Below are 18,429 nucleotides of genomic sequence, written 5' to 3' on the forward strand. Positions count from 1 at the left end.
GAGCCGATTGGTCGTCATCAGATTGATCTGCTGTACACTCTGTCAATATTCTCACCTATTTGTACAGCATACCTATCAATCGATGAGAGAAGCAAACGAAGGAATTTTGTTTAATATGTTCATTATAGGTTTCTTGTTATAGCACGATTTTTATGAAGCCGCTTTATGTAAGATTTGCGATACTTTATACATACATGAATTGAATGTACTACGATAATAATATACCTTTTTATATATGTAATGAACGAGATGTTCAGATGTATTGAAAAGATCATACTCGCTCAATTTATTTGTGAATTTGACAAACTTTTATTTTGTCATAATCAAGTTGATCAAGTACAAAAGCTTTATTTTCTTGCAAGTATAGAGTCAAACTTGCTAGGGATGATAAGTCTTTAATCATATCGGAATAAAGGTAGAAATGAGTAGAAAACGATGGATTAATTGGAGTAAAGTCACCTTATATCGCAGATTAAGCTTGAATGTGTGAAATAGGAAAATGACTAAAGTACAGATTATAAGTAGTTGCATTTAATATTGGTATCATTATGTTTTTTTCTACGATTTGCAAAAAGGAGTAGAAACAATGAAGGAAAATTACAAAGTAACGTGACTTTGAAAGTACAGTGGAAATACTGTAAAAAGTCGAGGAGAGTCATGTAGAAACAGAGAGATCTTCAACATGCTATTACATTAATAGATCTCCGTAAATTGTAAATAACACAGTCTCCATTTTTTTAGGAGACGAAAATTCACTTATTGAAAATGAAAAAAAAAAATAAAAGTATGGTAGCTACAATCGATTTCTGTATTATTTATTAGCTCGTCGACTTTTTATGTAGCATTTTAAAATAATTATTTGAAAATAATAGAAGGGACCAATAAATGTGGTCTTTTCTATTATTTTGACAATGAGAAATAGAACATTTCAGATACGATCCTATATTTATAGTTTGTAATTTTCTGTATGGCGAGAAGAATAATTTTCGCAGCCTCTCCAAATTTTTGTTATTATTTTCTGTGTAATTTTTTTAATATTATTAGTATCCTACTTTGTTAAGTATTTGGTTTAAGACCATAACGGTCGACTGATTTAGTTCGACAGAGCGTGTATTATCACGTGCAACACGGACATAGCATACAGATAACGACTTAACTCTATATAGCGAAAGCCCTTTCTGTATACGTCGGGTTAAAATGTCTCTATAATCAGAAAAGGTTGTTCTATGTATGATTGTGCGTGTAACATTGTTAATAAACAAATGATGCTTATGAAATAATTGCTTTGTGAAGATTATTTATACCTTAATCTGACATTGTGAAGTTGTCTGTACAAAGAAAGACAAGGAAACGCGCGAAAAAGAATAATTTTGTTATTAAAGAACTTACAACTTAGCTTTTTAAGATTTAAATTAGTTAGGAATAATAGTATGAATTCAAGCAATAAAAATTCTATTCTTTCTAGAGGATATATTTATATGGCAAAAATGTCAGTAAAATACATGATTAAGATACACCTTAGCTTTAATATTTTTACACGCGAAGCTAATATACATACATTGGAACATAACAAATATTTTCAACACATTTACGTATATATTTTTTACGATTTTTTGATAAAATTTATTTTTCTTTTACACTACCAAAAATTTATTATTAAGACCGTCCGTGATATATGTAACATGTATTAGAGAAATTAATGTATAGCCCTTAAAATTAATTTATACTCCATGTGTATTTATATTATGTATGCCTAATTATGCAAAGTTTTCTCGTGACGGGGATGAAACACTTCTATTAAATTTTTCAAGAGGTGTGTAGAAAAATAAATATTAGAATTTTAATATCGACGATTTAAAAAGTTTATTTATCGATTAAATTTTATAGCTTTTTAAATGTATGTATATATAATAGTAGACGTTGATAATCATTTGCTGTTTTACAAAGTTCAGAGATGTCGACGAGTGCGATTGTATTTATTTTCACGTTTGTTCTGCTTGTAGTTACAGTTATGGGGATAACTCCATTTGAAAAGTGTGTTCATCGGAAGGCTATTTTGGTAATATTGAATATAAAAATATCCTCTTGTGATATTTAATATTTATAAGTAATGCGAGCTATGATTGTTTTTTTTTCTTTTAACTTTAGATACTGGCTGATCACAATCTCGGTATAGATCTTCCCTTGCCGAGACTTATGGCGCTTTACCATGCAGCTTGTGACTATCTTGCAGATCTTCTTGAGGAGGAGGCGGCAGTCTAAAATTCATTAGCATTTGTGTAATTAGCAACCCGTACAAAATTTTAGTATTAATGTTTAGCCATGTTGTGCTATTATAAATAAATAAACTATTAATAAGTAAAACGTTTTTTGGCCTTTATCCAACCTTTGATTAGTCGCTATGGTTCTATTAAAATATTTTTTATAGAGTTACAAATTAAATTGTGCGAATTATGAAAAATAAGTAAAGCTCACGTTTAATTTAATTTAATGTCATTTATTTCATTTAAATTAGTAATACTAATAATATATAATTCAACTCTTAAATAAAGCTATACAAATTTTATGATATCTATTATGATACTTAAAAATGTTTCGTCTAGAAAATCGTGGAAAAAAGATTTTTATAGAGACACGAGGAAATAAATGTATTTAGATATGCTTTGATACGGTATTTTATGTCGTTCAGAAAAGCATAAATTTCTATAGTTGAAACAAAAATATTTATAGCACTTCGTAACGTTGCAACAAGTATTCTACGTGTACGTATAAGAGAAGCTTGTTTTTTTTTTATTACAATTAATATTAAAAACAATGGTCTTACAATTTTTTTTACTAATTTCATTGATGTTGTCTTTTTATTATTGATTTAAGTGTAAATCGTATTTGAGTATTGCTTTTTTTTTACTAAATTAAATTAAATATATAAAAAACATATCATTATTCAATTCTATATATTATTTATAATTATAGCGTATAAATACCACAGCTGTAGTCTTAAAGGCACTATCTAGAAAATTATCAAGGTTTTAAAATGTTAAAAATCAATAAAAAATACTTATACTGCTTTGTCAATAAAGACATGAGAGGTTTCCCAAATTATCAACCGAGGGTCTTCTCAGTTATACTGCACTTAAGCATTCTCATAAGGTAAGCTTGATCTAGCTTTTCGGTTTTTACAATTCAGTTATGAATACCTTACCGACAACTGACAATGTTGCTATTTTTCCTAAATCTAAATTAATACAAAAAGTAAAAGTCCTAATAAAATCTCCCTATTATACAACAATGACTACTTGTGTTATAAACAATATAATTTCAATGACTTTCAATGTTACTTTATTGCAATATAATAAAATTATTGCTATTAATTAAGTTTATTTAATGTACTGTTTGCAATATATAGTACATTTTTGATCTATTCTTATATTTACAGTATTTTTGATTCTTTGGAATAAGAGTAGACCTATTTGTTTGGTATTCCATCAAAACCTGTTTAGGGGGATGCAATGTGAGACAGGTATTTCTTATTTGCTAATTTGAATTAATTGGGCGAATAATCCGTACTACACTGGATTGGACTTGACTATATCATTAGTCTCGTGACTATTATTAGCAGCACATTGCACCAGTTGTACCAGGATGATTCGTGTATTTCCTGATAAAATCGAGAGCTTTCACGTCAATGCCAACGAAAATGACTCGACGATTTGCTTGAATCACTATCTTCAGCTGCTCTACGCTTATGTTAGCCGCTTGATCATTTCAATGACTGAGTGAACCAGCCAGGTCGATATACACGACAGAAGCAAGAATCAACGTTCAAAGGAGCTGGAAAAAGCTCACCAAACAGAGTGTGACCAGGGTCCGCACTGGTGGAATTAATTCACTTTCCACCGACCTGCAGCCACTCCCACCTTCTCGCAACTTTCAACTTACAAATATGCACGCCTTCATTTCTTCTTTTTTCTTATTTAACCAGCCTTATTGTAGACAGGACAAAAGCTATGCTTGAAAAAAGCATCTATGATAAAATAACCTCATCGCGTTTTTTTTATGATTTATCTGTATTTCAATTATTATTATAGTTCACAGAGTTAATGCTTCGCGAAGTTAATTAAATTATCCACTTAGGACGTTACTGCTGAATGGCGAATGAGTGTTTCAGAAAAAATGATTAATATGTGAATTATCTCAGCTCTCCATTTGCTATATTTTTAATAATAATACAAAATTTAATTGCATTTTTCATAATCGGAATTAAATATCTGACTTGTTCTGTTTATATTTTCATTTACGCTAATCACACATAGCGCAATATCATTGTACCGTTTATGCACTATTGTGATATTCAACAAGTGTTGTGTATAATCTGCATATAAAGAGTAACTACTTAGTTATGCGGTACGCGTAATAGAAATGAGAAGCCTTTTGCGACCTTCCGCAGCCCGACTGGAAGTCATTAAATTGACAATTTATTTGGTAAGCTAAGTATTTAATTTTGCTGCAAACTTTTATAATCCTATCGTTTATTGTGTAAAATTGATATAAATCATATTATTTAATGTAACTTTGACTGGTAATTGTTGGTAATTTGTGGAAGTTTTATTGGAGAAGATTTTAAACAAAAGTGCTTTTGGCATTTTCAAAATTGGAATTAGAAAAATGGATCGGTGTCGGAAAAAATATTGAAAGAGTTTATCACGATTAGAGAAGTTAAAATTCTGATATAATCAGTAAGTAGATTCGCATGATCTCTACCTATGTCAAAAACGCATTGAATTGACTTTCGGTCCTATTTATCTTTTTGAAACTGCGCTCCATCATATCGGCAGGATATAAATTTACAGTTTAAAGTTTATTATCTCAAGTGGAAAAGAAAATGGTAAAGGGAAACTGCTCGAATAACTGAAATACATTTTCTCACTGCTGCAAATCGTTGGAAAAATGAGTCACGTCATGAATAAAATCGTGCAATTTTCTGTTTGAGAATGACGACGTTTCTTCTTCTGATTTGAACAGGCAATATATAGAGAATTAGAAAGTGACGTTAATCTCGATAATTGTCCATCTTTCGAATATGAACGATCTCTGAATGATAAGTATTTCTCAATAATTGCGCTGAGTATTATAAAGTCAAGTCGTCCACTTGCGAGTTTTAATCAGAGCAGAAATTATTCATATATTCTCTCATTGGTTATCAACCGTTAATTTTCGATGAATTACCAAAGGGCTGAAAAAATGATTTAATTAATCAAGCAATTAGAGAATATCTTATAATTATGTAAATTACTCTTATCGCAACGAAAAAAAGCTAAATATAAGATTTATTCACTTAAATGAGAATCCTAATAGGATTATCTAGTATACTAAAAATATTGAGTCGTTTTATCGTGACAAATTGGCGTAATATCGTAGATAGAATTTAATTTTCATTGCAAGATCTGGACTATCTGAAACGTAGATTAATTAAAGCTAGATAAAAGCTGCATTTGATAAGGGGAAAGAACAGACTCTCTGGAAAAATAAAGGTATAATAATGCCCTGGAGAAAGTAAAGTTCAATTTCGATGTTTGAGTAAGGCGAATCTTAGAAATGAAGTGGAAGATGAAATTTGATAATGAAGCAAAATAAAGTAGCGAAATAAGAGAAAAATAATTAGAAATTAGCTGAAGGTTTTGACTAGAAATTAGTTTTGACTACAAGAGATAAAAGTAAATTGGGGTTGGAATAAGAGAAAAAGGGAATATCAGGCAAACGTAAAGTAAACGAAGAAAGTGGATAAGATGAATAGATGCTAATGGTTGTTTAGTTGAGAGCAAAATAAAGTGGATGCTTGCTGGCAGGATAAGACATGAACGTCAGCATGGATTTCGCTATTGAGACACCGTGACTAACGTCTAAAGAAAGCTACTCTAACACCATTATAATTGAAATTAATAAAACTTTACACTATACATTAATGGTGGATGAGGCTTGGGAAAAAAATTAATGGAGTAGGGGTAAGTCAGCAATGGAAAAGTGTTAAAAATGATGTTAAATCCGTTACTGCTGTAAACTTTATAACATCAAAGAATTAATAAAACTTTGACCAAAGTACACGAAAAGAAATAATAATATGTTTCGAAGAGAAATAAAAATTATTGTGCAGGTAAGAGCAAATAAAAGTAATAGAAAACCTTAAAAAAAAGTGTGATGTTTTTTTCTGTCTGGAAACTTTATACTCGGAATGAATATAATTTTGATTTGACTCTAGAAAATGATAAAAATTGCTTTTTATTTTATCAATGAAAACTTTTCAATCAGTGTTACACATAAATGAGTGACTTTAAGACGACAATAATAAGACTAATTGTAACGCATGAGAGAAACGATAAAGGGTGTTAAAGTGTTAAAAACGGTATTAAGGTTGTTATGGTGAGGAAAGTGGAGGAGCGGTGGATAACGGTAGGTCGTGGAGAGGTAGGTTTGTGGGTAGGTTGATATTGGTGTAGATGGAGGTGCTGCGAGTGAGAGAGAGAGAGAGAGAGAGAGAGAGCGAGAGTGGAAGCGCGCGCACTTGGAGTCACGTTTCTGTCATTCGGCTAGCTCAGTATACGCCGCGCGGCCGCGTGCACCGCCAAGTTTTTCGGCTCCCTCCACACACGCCACAAGTGCGAGCCATCCTCTCTCTAACATTCACTGAAAATTATCTCTTTTATCCCCACCCTTTCCCTCTCCCATCCCCGTCTAAATATATTCTCTCTAATTACGCCATATACGACCCTCCAAAATTCTCCTCACTTTTCACCAAAAACCACATTTTTTTCTCTTCGATCATAAAAAAAGAAAAAATCTTAATGATTAGTTCCTCAAACCTATAGCCTGACCATTTGCAATCTTGATCCATCAAGAATTTTGACAATAACTTAAATGTCAGTTTTGCAACTTTGTTGCACGTGTTGAACAAGTAGAAAATTCTCCTTTGCTGCGATCGAATTATCTCGTCGATCTCGGGATACTTATTGTTATATGTGTGATGACATTTGACAGTGAAAATAAGTAGTACGACTCCACTTGTGCTTGGAGTTTTCTACTGATATTGCGCACCATTCAATCTTTACTCTTCAACTGTTGCTGCTGCTACCACGTAGATTTTCTGTCTCCAGAAGCTCGAAGCATTCTTCCGAAACAATTAACGCGGCACGAATGCAAACGGCCCGATAATAAATCCTTTTGCGAGTAACACGTGACTAGGCACACGTGACTTGCAGGCAATGAGAGAAATTAGCAAGATAGTTACAATCACGAAATAAATCGAAATTCTATTTTATCTGTGCTGTCTCGATTCCAAGATATTCCCGACAAGCTGATTTTAACCTTGAAGAGAAGAATTTTCCCAAATATTATTGTTTCCATTTTAAGGGATATATTTCGACAGATTCAAGTGATACAACTCGAAATAGTCGCAGGCAGAATATTCCGGAATTTGTGGGAATCTTCATGAGAGATTGAACAAAGAGCACCGTGGTTTTTACGAGTAGAATGACTAACATGATCCTCGTCACACTTTGGGTCGACCATCGGAACATCGGAAGCGAGAAAAATACGTTCGAACGTCAACAAAAGCGCTGCAGCCCGAATCGCTCCGATTGAATTCAAGTTACACGTCCAGTCGGGGACGAGGTTTTTTTTCACGTTTTCTTTTATTTCGTTATTTTTGCTTTTTCTGAAGTGCAAATGGTAGAATTCGCTGCATCTCGTTGAGTTACGCACAATTGAAAAGAATCGAGAGTGGTGGTGGGGGCAGTGGGAGTGGAGGGGGAGGTGGCAAAAGTGAGAAGCGGAAGATTGGTGAATGGCCAATGCGGTGCACGTACGAAAATTGGAGGATTTTCAACTTCGACGAGATTTCCGATCGTCTGGCGAGCTGGCCGAAATGGATTAATCGTAAACGATTAAACGCGAATCCATCAAAGTTTTTGTTGTCGTTGCTGTTGTGTTTCTTGCTCTTGTAAACGAAAATCAACCCTCTTGTCTGGCCCAACAAAGCCTTCACCACTGGAGAATTTACCATTCTCTAATTTGGTGAGTAAACGTGCTATTTCTCCATTTAAAGTTTGTTTATTAATTAATGGGCAAATTTTCGTACATGATTTTTCGAGTCTACTGAAAATTTTCTCATAATCATTAAATAATCCTTTTGTAAATTAAACCAATTCCACCGATCGAAACCTTCGAAATGTACCCAAATGGGCAACTTGGACACGCCCGATTTTACTGACTTTTCTACTTGCAACTTGTTCTTGAAAGCAACTGTGAAAAACTTAATTTTGTTTTGGTTGAATCTTTTACTATCGACTCTTTTCTCTTCAGCTATAAGCTTGTATCGAAATATAATCCGCAATCTTAAGCTATCGCTAAGCTGCGATTTAACGAATTTTCAGAAGATAATTTTAATTTTTAATAAAAAAATTAATGAAAATAATAATTTAACTTTTCGACATTAAATCAACGCAATGCGATTATTTTGACGTAGATTTTACTAGTATTTATGTTTACTTTTTATTAAACTTATATGGTTAACGAATCGTTCGATGTTTTGCTTATAATTGCACGTTACCTTTTCCAATGAATATTCAATTGGATTCTAAAATCAGCATAGTGTATATATATTGCTTCACGTGTATCATATCAGGCAAATGATCCTATAAATATTTCTCAATCGAACGTAATAAAATTAATTCCTGCAAATATCTATTGAATTGGATAAATATTAATAACCGAGATGCGTCACCTGTACAGTTACTTTAAATGAATTTTTGCAACTAAACTTTTTTCTAAAAGTGGTTAACTCTTTTCGTTTAGCATTTTTTCCATAGACTTGAATAATGTATGTGTGACTCCCACCATCGAACACTCTGTGTTTTAACAAATTTTTAAATTAATACTTTGTCACAGATCACAAAACGTAGGTTATCTCTTTAAAGTCTGAAGCAGAGATGGAAATGGGCCGCACAGATATTCTCGAAATTGTTCGCTTCTCGATTGTTTACACTCGGGCTAAACGCCGGCTTCCTGTAATGTCGGAATTGCCTTTTTTATGGTTAAATTAATTGTAAAACGAGTATCTGGATGATTCTGAATTCTGCATCCAATCCATGTTAAAAATTAGTTTAAAAATTCTTTCTTTCTAAATGCTGTAGAATTTCTGAAAACTTATTTTACTGTCACCAAAACACAAAGCATAACGTTCAAAGTTTATTGAATGAATGAGATAATTTCATAATATTTGACAATTAAATTTTAACTGAATTGAAGAAAAATTAGGTACTTGCACTTTGCTCTTTTTCTCTCTTTTTCAGCAAGTATAATAGGATCGATCATTTTTAGCAATCGACGTTCAACAAAATTAAATTTGTATACAAATATTAATTTTATTTGCACCAAATGTACAATACGATTGATAATATTTGACAATCAATATCCAAACGAATGAAAATTGAATGCAAATATTATTGCTTTAATTGACATTGATACCTTAATGTAAAACATTGACGTAAAATTTGTTGAAAAGATTATTCTCCTTTTGTGTTTGCTCGATTGTTTGGGAGTGAGAGAGGGAGAGAGAAAGAGAGAGAATCAACTTTAGCTTTGTTTAGTTAGGTATAGAGAGGGATACCTTTGGGGCGTAAATTACGAGGTTTGTTGTTCATAGTGTGTCTCGAGTAACACATACTTAACGGTATTAACTTTCTCCTCGTGCCTTAACAACGTTGCTGTAGCCTTCTGACGGTAGGAAACGGTCATTTATCAAGTTGGTACATCCGTCGCTTCTTCCATTGCTGCGGTTACATTTTCGCGCAACAATTTACGATGCAGTTAAGCATGAACCCTTAACTACCTCGACGTCTTAACTCAATAAATTTGTCCAACGACCGACCAGCTATCGGATCATTAAGACTCCGTTCGTTAGTCCCAAACCCACAAAAGCTAACAAATTTAGAAATCTAATTAAAACAAATCACCCGTCGCGCTTCCACTTCATAACTTACGAGCATTTGCCTGTGGAGCTTTAACAGCATTACGACCCGAGCTTTCACTGTAGACTCGTTCTTTGGTGTAATATTATTAAAGAAAAAAGTCTTTTTTTTTTTAGTTAAATAATGCCCAGCTTAAGAACTGCAAAATATTAATTCCATGATTTATAATTGGGCGAATATACTTTTCTAAATTTATCATCCAATTTTTCTTCGTTCACTCGATTAACTGAAATTGTTGCGGATGCTATTTATTATTATTATTATTTAGGAATACGAGAGCAAAGCAAAGTTGAATAAGCAAGCGAGTGACAGACTGAGCATGCAAATATTTGTATGACAAGTGGGTTAATGCTGAGACGAAATGTTATACGGAGCACCGTAATAGTCATAAATAGCAGGATATTAGATGTATAAAAAAACGTTGGTTGGCCAGCGCTCGTAAAGCATACAGCTTAGATGTACGAGGGGAATGTAAAATGATTTTTCTGCTTGTGTATATCGTCAGCTCGCAACGTTCCCTTATCCTTGAAATGATGGCTCGAGAATCTCTGATATACATTACACTTTTTACTAAGCAAATCCTTTCTTTTTAACTATATACATGTATGTATGTGCTATATTTCGTCGTTAATTTGTCTGATAATTCTCCTATTACATATAACGATAATTGATTTTATGCATTATACGATAATAATTCTCGACTCAAAATTATATTCGAACGCTGTACACTTGTGTGTCATTTGCGTACACCTGTTAGAATGCGAACGTTGGAAAGACAGATAAATTAATAATTAAAATAGAGAGAATAACATACGAGGTGCGTGGACACCCCATTAAGCTTTATGCGTGCAATGGAGGGCTAAATAAATGAGAAATAAATGACATACTATATGTACATAACAATGATGCATCAGCATGAACCCGAGTACAATAGCTGCTGCAATTACGATTTATTCTTCAAACCGCGAGCTCAAAGCTGAAACAATAGATTTTACAATCTTGCCTGGGAGCGATTAGCGTTCAAACAACAAGCCGACCTTTGAACTCCCGAAGATGATACTTGGAAAATTGGAAAAGCTCGGGGAAAACTTCTCCATGCAAGTTTTCACTCGAAACATCAGTCTCATTTGTCGATGGAGCAGAATTTCATAAACGATTGATGTATAGATATTCTCTCAGCATCATTGCGAGCCAAGATAAATCTGTGACACGTCATTATTTCACGTGACGCGACGTGTAATTATTTCCTTTTTGCCAATAACTCCACACGCTGTATAACGATAAATTCTATAATTGCCTGGAAACGTTAGCGTTTAACGTTTGTTTGACGTGACCCGATGTGTACTTAGTTTTTTTTTGCCAATAAATCCTCTCGTTCGAGGTACAAATTGAGCTTTGACCTCGAGATTCGTGCGAGGAACGTTGACAAAGTTTGGTGGAAAAGTGGAAAAACCATGCAATGGGGGAAAATAAATGAGACAGATTTCTCGTTCTTATTTGAATCTTATACTCCCTGTTTCTATATTATTAATATTTGATTTAAGAATTGTAGGAAATTCAGGATTTTAACATTTAGCAACGTGCACGTGTAACATTGTTTCATTTCTTTATCGTTTTGTTGGTATGCAGTGTCCGTAATTGGTAGCGTTTAGCACATGCTAACATACTATTAAAAGTATTATTATTATCCAATAGTACACAATATTGTTAAATTAATTATGGTATTTAAATAATAATTTTTCCGAGTTAGATTATATTGTATCGTTCATTTTTAATAATTTTCATTAGTTTTATATAGTAATCCCGTAAATACCATTTTTCATCTCAGTGTTGCAAATTCTGTTGTCATTGCTCATATAGCTTATATATTTTCTTGTTAATGTTCACTTCTCGTTAAACATTGAAGAGCAAGTATAAACGATTTATTGTCAATACATCTCTTGTAACTCTGTTTAACAAATAAATAAGCTAATAGTATTCGAGTTTATTTTTAAAATGATGAAAATTATTCTGCAAAACTACTAAATTATATACAAACGTTAAAAAGGTTATTAGTAGTAGTGTGATGTAAAATTTTTATACCTGCAAACTGCATGTGCAGTCCGTTCTTTCCTTCCGGCGAGAAAATCACTGATTGTTCGTTATGCCCAGAGAGAAAATAAGTAGAAAAAGACAAACAACAGATACGAATACTGTACAATAGACTCGAATATTGCATGTATATTTATACGTCCTTTACGGTGCATATTGTATGAAAAATTGTAAATCAATATAAAAATATTTGTATCATTCTTTTCGTTATATAAAAATAATGTAGAAACGATAGTCGCGATACTATTGGCCCTTTAAAAAAGTTCGTGTTAAGTGAGAATTTTTTATTTCCATATGAAAAGCTCGGCTAGTTTTGAAAATGGTAACGTAAATCTTGAAAGCAGCAAAAGTTTCTTAAAAAGGTCAGCTCTCGATTTGCAAATGGCGCAAATGAGAAAATAGCGAAGCGTAATCGTTGCTGCGTTGACTCGCTGACATTTAAGCTTGACGTAACTGAAACGAGCGGCGATCCTCTTTTGATTCGCGACTCGTGAAATGAATATTGCTGCTAAAAGCAAAGTCGACTGGTCCTGAGATTCGTGAGTTTCGCTCCTTAAATTTTCAACCCCTCATTCGTCTCAGCGTAATATTATCATCCAGGGTGAAGGGTGAGGGGGAGGAGTCCCACCAATTTTCAGCAAATTAGCGTCAAAGACGTAGGAGGATATAATACTGGATTAGATTCTCTATAAAAGGATCGTTATAGAGCTTGTTCCTTCCTTCTGAAACGCATAATGCAATATATGTGCTCTCGAAATAGAACATTTTACTGAAGTCTTTATGGGATTTGTTTCGATAAATCGGAATAATAATTTTCGATGGAGTTTCTTGTGCTCTTAACGCGAGTGATTAAAAACAATTGGTTTCACGAGCTGGCAGTCTCATTTCCTTGGAGATATATTGCCTTTTGGATCCGGAGATAAAAAATATAGGGCAGCTAGATTCAGTAGGATATTTGACACCTTTTCGTTTTCTATTATGATTGCTAGTTGCCATTGCGTGTTGTGCGATCGCCTGCGGATAATCGTGACTCTAACGATTTTGCACGAACCAAAAAGACGATTCTATAATAATAATATGCAACGGATCAAATATTTTTTCAGTTTTTGCGCACACGCGTACGTTTGACAGTATCGAAGTCAATAAATACATCTATTATAATAATTCGCTTATTTCAATTGATATTCATGCATGGAAACATAAAAAATTACGGCTGTGATTAATGATATAATAATAAATTCAGTGGCAAAGATCCTTTTCGCAATAACAATAATAAAAAATGTGCTTTGTTATCGATAAACGTTCAATGACGCAACTCTACTTTATTAAATATTTAATAACGAACGCTGCGAAGTTTTTAACGATATTATGGGACAGTATTTGATGTAAAAAACTAAAAAAATCCGTTACTATGAATTTCACGTTTTCAGCAAAGTCATGTGTTAAGAGAGATACCGTCTGGTTTTAAAATATCATGCAATTTTACGAAACGTAGGTTGGTGCAATAAGAAATTAAAAATGTAAAAATATTTTAAATTTCGAGAAAATTTACTGCCAGAATGTCGTGTTTTTAGCAAAGTTGCGTCGTGAGTAATACTTCTGGTATTGTGCAATGTTGAAAATAAGAATAATAGGAAGTTTTGATTAATGATATATGAAATAAATTCAATGTCAAAGTTCCTACTTGCAATAATACTGAAAAGAATGCTTTGTTCTCGTTAGACGTTGAAAGACACGCAGTTCTGTAATATCGAATATAAAGCTTTTAGAAATATAATGGGACAGATTATACGAAGTAGAGAATATCGAGAAAAGTTTACTCTGAATTTCACGTTTATCGCAAAGCTTTGTTACGCGATACAGTCTATTATTGTGAAATGTTGATTAACACGTTGTGTGGTGCAATAAGAAAACTAGTCAAGGATTTGCCTTGTAAGGATTATATCGGACACCGACGGAGTATTGGAACAACGTATCGAAGCTATTAGCTGTTCCCGTGTGCAACGGAGGGAGCGACTACCTATATATACTGCATTATCGAATGATAGATCCCAAAGCCTGTAACTTTGTCGCTTTGACCAGCTTTTAAGCGACCCTGCCTTAACTAAGTAACTATAATACACAGCAGAGACGCTGCGCATAAATTTATTTAATAAATCAAAATAAGATATTCTCACTGGAAACCCCCATTCGCACAGCGCAGGCTTTCCTCTTACAAATTAAATCCGCAGCTAAATTCCCTGCATCCGAGTTTCCTTTCTGCGGCATTTACAGCTTTTTCCACTTACGCCCAAAGAACACGCGAGCTAGCGACCAAACGAACCGAGTAGAATTAACGGAAGGATTTTTTTTAACCATTCTTATTCCGTTAAAACTCTAATCCACTTTTCTTCCAAACCGAGGAAGGCTGGAAAAATGTCTGTGGTACTTTAAAGATTGCACGAGGGATGAGATTTTCCCCAAGTTAAAAAGAAACATGCGATATATGTTATTGGGGTGAGGGAGCGTTTCGTGAGTACATTTATAAGGAAGGCTTTGGCCAATGTCCCCTCGCCCCATTGATCGGAATAATTTTATTTTACATCTGGACGTATCGATCGTGCAGGCTTCGCACAGAGAGAATATAGGTATATATATATATATATATATATATATATATATCTACTTAAGAACATCCATGTTTATCGAATTCAATACTGGAAAATGTTTCTCTGGAGGAATCCGAGTCTCTGCTCTAAAATTCCATTCTCATCCATTATTGCCACCTCAAATGTAGCAATATTCGCATGATGTGTCAAAAACCCCATGCAGTCTATATATATAGTTAATTCGCAATACTCGTGTCACCTGAAATTCTACCGATTGCCATCACACCAATCTGACGTACGTTCTTCTTCCCTGCAGCAATTGGAAATACAATAATCTCTCGACGAATTCGTTGCAGTCGTGCCGATTATTATTCCATGACTTTCACACGAGCATATAGCAAAATACATGCAGGAAACGTTGCGGACGATGCAATTTCCCACCAATTGCACAATACAAAATGAACAATGGTTAATATTTATCTTATCGGTGAAAAAGTTTTTCGATCAATTTACTGCAATTACTCCGCGACACAACTGTAATTTACTATTATTGTCCCATGCTAGATCAACGGTGGCTATTTTTGTTTTGCAGCAAAATTCGAAAAAATGCAGTGTTTTCATCGTAATATAATTCTATTGGATTACGTAGAGCAGCAGCACTGCTGTAATTACGAAACAAACGATTTTCACGTATTTCAAAGCAAACCATTTAAAAATTCGATAATTGCTCGGGATAATAGAGGCAAAGGTATCCATAATTCATTGCGTTATACTATATAGATCAGTTTGATGATTGCTATATCTAATACTATTGATATAGGATGAATATTGCGATATTTATTATGAATTACCAGCGATTAGCTGGCATTAAGATAGATGCGAATAATTGGATCGATTATGCCTGTCGTTTGGCGTGTGGCAAAAGTTTTATCGGAAGCTAGGCTAGCTTTTTAACGACATGATGAAATTTTCTCAAATTATGATAATCTTCACGGTAAATGCGAGCGCAAGAGTCGAATCGCGATTGTTATCGAGTTTCCGCAGGAACAGGAGTTGAGTTTACATTAGCGAATCGTGGTTAAATAGGTGAGATGGCGCGAGATTTCCCTCTCGTATACATCAGTCAATTAATTACCGTTCGCGCACGTGTGACACGAAGGTTATAGTAGACGGGTACCTGATACTGCAATCTATAATTATATCGTCTTGCGTATCCACGGTCGTCTTAGCGGCACGGAGAATCTAAATACTCCTCCCACCTCGCATCACTAAATCCTCAATTCGGTCTCATATATTTTAAATTGACCAAATAAACCATGTTTCTCTTCTATCTCTCATTTCCTATATAGAATTTTGTTCTTACCTGATTCAAAAAACTTATAAAGTATCACGTTCAACTCCAATTATCCCATCGGTTGCTTTTCAAAACAATGTTAAATCCCGTACTTTATTGCAAACACAAACACGCATACACGCGTATACGTTTCACCCATAAATATTTATACCTCTTCACCCATCATGGATCTTTAACGGATTCGTTATTAATCGTGAAAAACCTTTCAAATCGATGCATTGTGAACGCTCCAATCGCTAATTGGACTTTTTTCTTGCATGCTTTTATCATAAAAATTCCTTTATTTCCATTCAAGGAGAAAATATCGCTTTTCCGCGTGTTACCCGTGCAGCCCCGAGTGAGGCTATCGTGGTATTATAATTAATATACTTTCACGCATTTCCGTTATAATCGGTTTATCGTTAATTGGTTTACTTGGATGAGAACAAAAAGTCGTAGTATTTTCGATCGGCGATCAGACTTCTTCTGTGCTTACATTATGAAAATTCTATCATTTGCTTTTAAAGTATACTATAGTACTTTCCTAATAATTGAAAAGATGCTTATACAGGGTGATGTTACGTAATCAAATGCACGCGGATTGTAAAAACATGAGCGACCCTACTCAGTGCAATTGTTTTTGTTCCATCTATACTAATAACTTTTAAATATTCGAATCCCATTGAAATTGACACGAAGTTTTCCACGTTTTCTATCAAACAATAAACTAATTCTATAAGATTGCAATAATTCTCTCTATAAATACCTATATGTCATTTTTTTCATCCAAAGTTACATTCCATCTCAGTTATCGATTGCGTACATGCGTAGAGAGCTTACATAAACGTACGTTGAAAAAACACCTGTATTGCGTTGCACAACGAATTTGGTGTGAATCGACCTTTAATCGTGTTTCTTTCGTTTTATCCGTTGCTGCGATAGCTGCAGTATGGCACGCTTTTGTGTCATTTTTTCACGATGCCATAAACGCATCTAAACACTCATCCCTTTCGATTACGGCTGATATAGCCTCGTGTAGAAGTTACAGCGTCGATTTTTTTGCCCCAGTAAACTTTTGACACAACCCGGCATTGCTCCTTTTTGGCAGGCAATTCTTTCACTTCAGAATCTCAATATTCTGTCGTCCGAGACACAAATGAGCTCGTTAGAGGGACGATATGGCAATGAAGCAAGAATTCTGTTCTCGTACGGTGTGTCACGATGGTTTATGGGGCCTATGTATATTCTTTTCCCGTCTTTTTTCTCGAATGACTGGAGACCTCGCAATGCTTACAAACGGTTCCGTTCGCTGAAGTGAGGACTAGGGGGGATGAGGGTGGGATGATAAGCGCGTGGTTTAAGCTTGAAATATAAAGGAAGACGTTAGGTAAATTTGCAAGTATGGCTAGAGTGAGAGAAAGTGGAAAAGAGGGTGATGCTGCGGAGGTTGCAGTAGGTATAAGGAACTTTTTGGTCCGACAGACCCTCTAATGGATACTCGCGAATCTTCCATGCAATTTTGAAGCATCATCTCGGTGGGATCAGCGCTTTCACAATTTCAGCTGAAATTTGAGAGTCAGTAATCGATATAGTTTCAGCGACCTATTCGATTATCCTGCGCTATGTGTTCCGCACGTTTCAGCATTTTCGAAAACGCGGTTAATATAATTGAAAGCTATACCGACTCGTTGGATTATCGATCGCTTGTCCAAACCAGAAATATGTAAACGTGCGAGAAGAGAAGGCGAAAGAGGAATAGAGAACGGGTTGAGGTGCGGAAAGTAGAATAAGGGGGAGATGCTGCGGGCTTCAGTAGTTAAAGATCTCTTTGGTTCGGCAGTCGCAAATCCTTCGTATGCTGCAGCCTTCGTTGGATAGCTAGAATGTTTTCACATTCTCCGGTGAAGCCTGAAATGTCAGTAATAGAAAGCTTCATCGAACTCTTGGATTATCGATCGCGCTTATACTGCTTTGCGAGACAGGAAGAAGGCTTATCTGCAAAAAATGCGTTTTTTTTTTCGTTATACTACTATACATATAGATTCTAGTACATTGGCATGGAAAATATACATTTTAAAATTCTGCCTTTTAATCCTTTTGTAATTTTATTGTATAATTTTATGAGTGTTAGTATGTTATAAATTACTACGGTGTGTCAAAACGTATCTCGATTTGTCGTCTTAAGTAGATTGTAGTTCAGGTTTGGTAGAGGAAAATTCAACCGTGACGACGATCGATATTTTCAAAATGCTACACACTTTAGGGGTGGACGAGTCTAATGATGTATGAGCGAATCGCTTTGTGTTAAAGTAGCGTGATACCAACAGTGGGACACCGATGAATTGTCATCCCGTTATTTATCGTTGATGCAATTTATCAGTGGTCCGTTGGCTCA

The 18,429-nt window shown here is 34.3% G+C and overlaps 1 protein-coding gene and 1 long non-coding RNA gene across 4 annotated transcripts in view; both read left to right on the forward strand.

Moving 5' to 3' along the window:
• Positions 1–1,788: 1,788 nt before the first annotated feature.
• Positions 1,789–2,364, forward strand: LOC136772921 (uncharacterized). The gene is made up of 2 exons (XR_010822526.1): positions 1,789–2,059; positions 2,149–2,364. It is a non-coding gene; the product is annotated as an uncharacterized lncRNA (long non-coding RNA).
• A 4,250-nt stretch (positions 2,365–6,614) lies between these two features.
• Positions 6,615–18,429, forward strand: part of LOC136773112 (calcitonin gene-related peptide type 1 receptor-like) — a 153,539-nt gene continuing 141,724 nt past the window's right edge. For all 3 annotated transcript variants that reach the window (XM_066726533.1, XM_066726532.1, XM_066726534.1), the window contains exon 1: positions 6,615–8,067. The gene's annotated coding sequence lies outside the window, so the exon portion shown is untranslated. The remainder of the gene's footprint in view (positions 8,068–18,429) is intronic.

This window comes from Prorops nasuta, unplaced genomic scaffold (genome assembly GCF_024137725.1).
Source record: "Prorops nasuta isolate Cenicafe-Biocafe unplaced genomic scaffold, Cenicafe_Pnas_1.2 PNAS00004, whole genome shotgun sequence".
NCBI classification, from domain to species: Eukaryota; Metazoa; Arthropoda; class Insecta; order Hymenoptera; family Bethylidae; genus Prorops; species Prorops nasuta.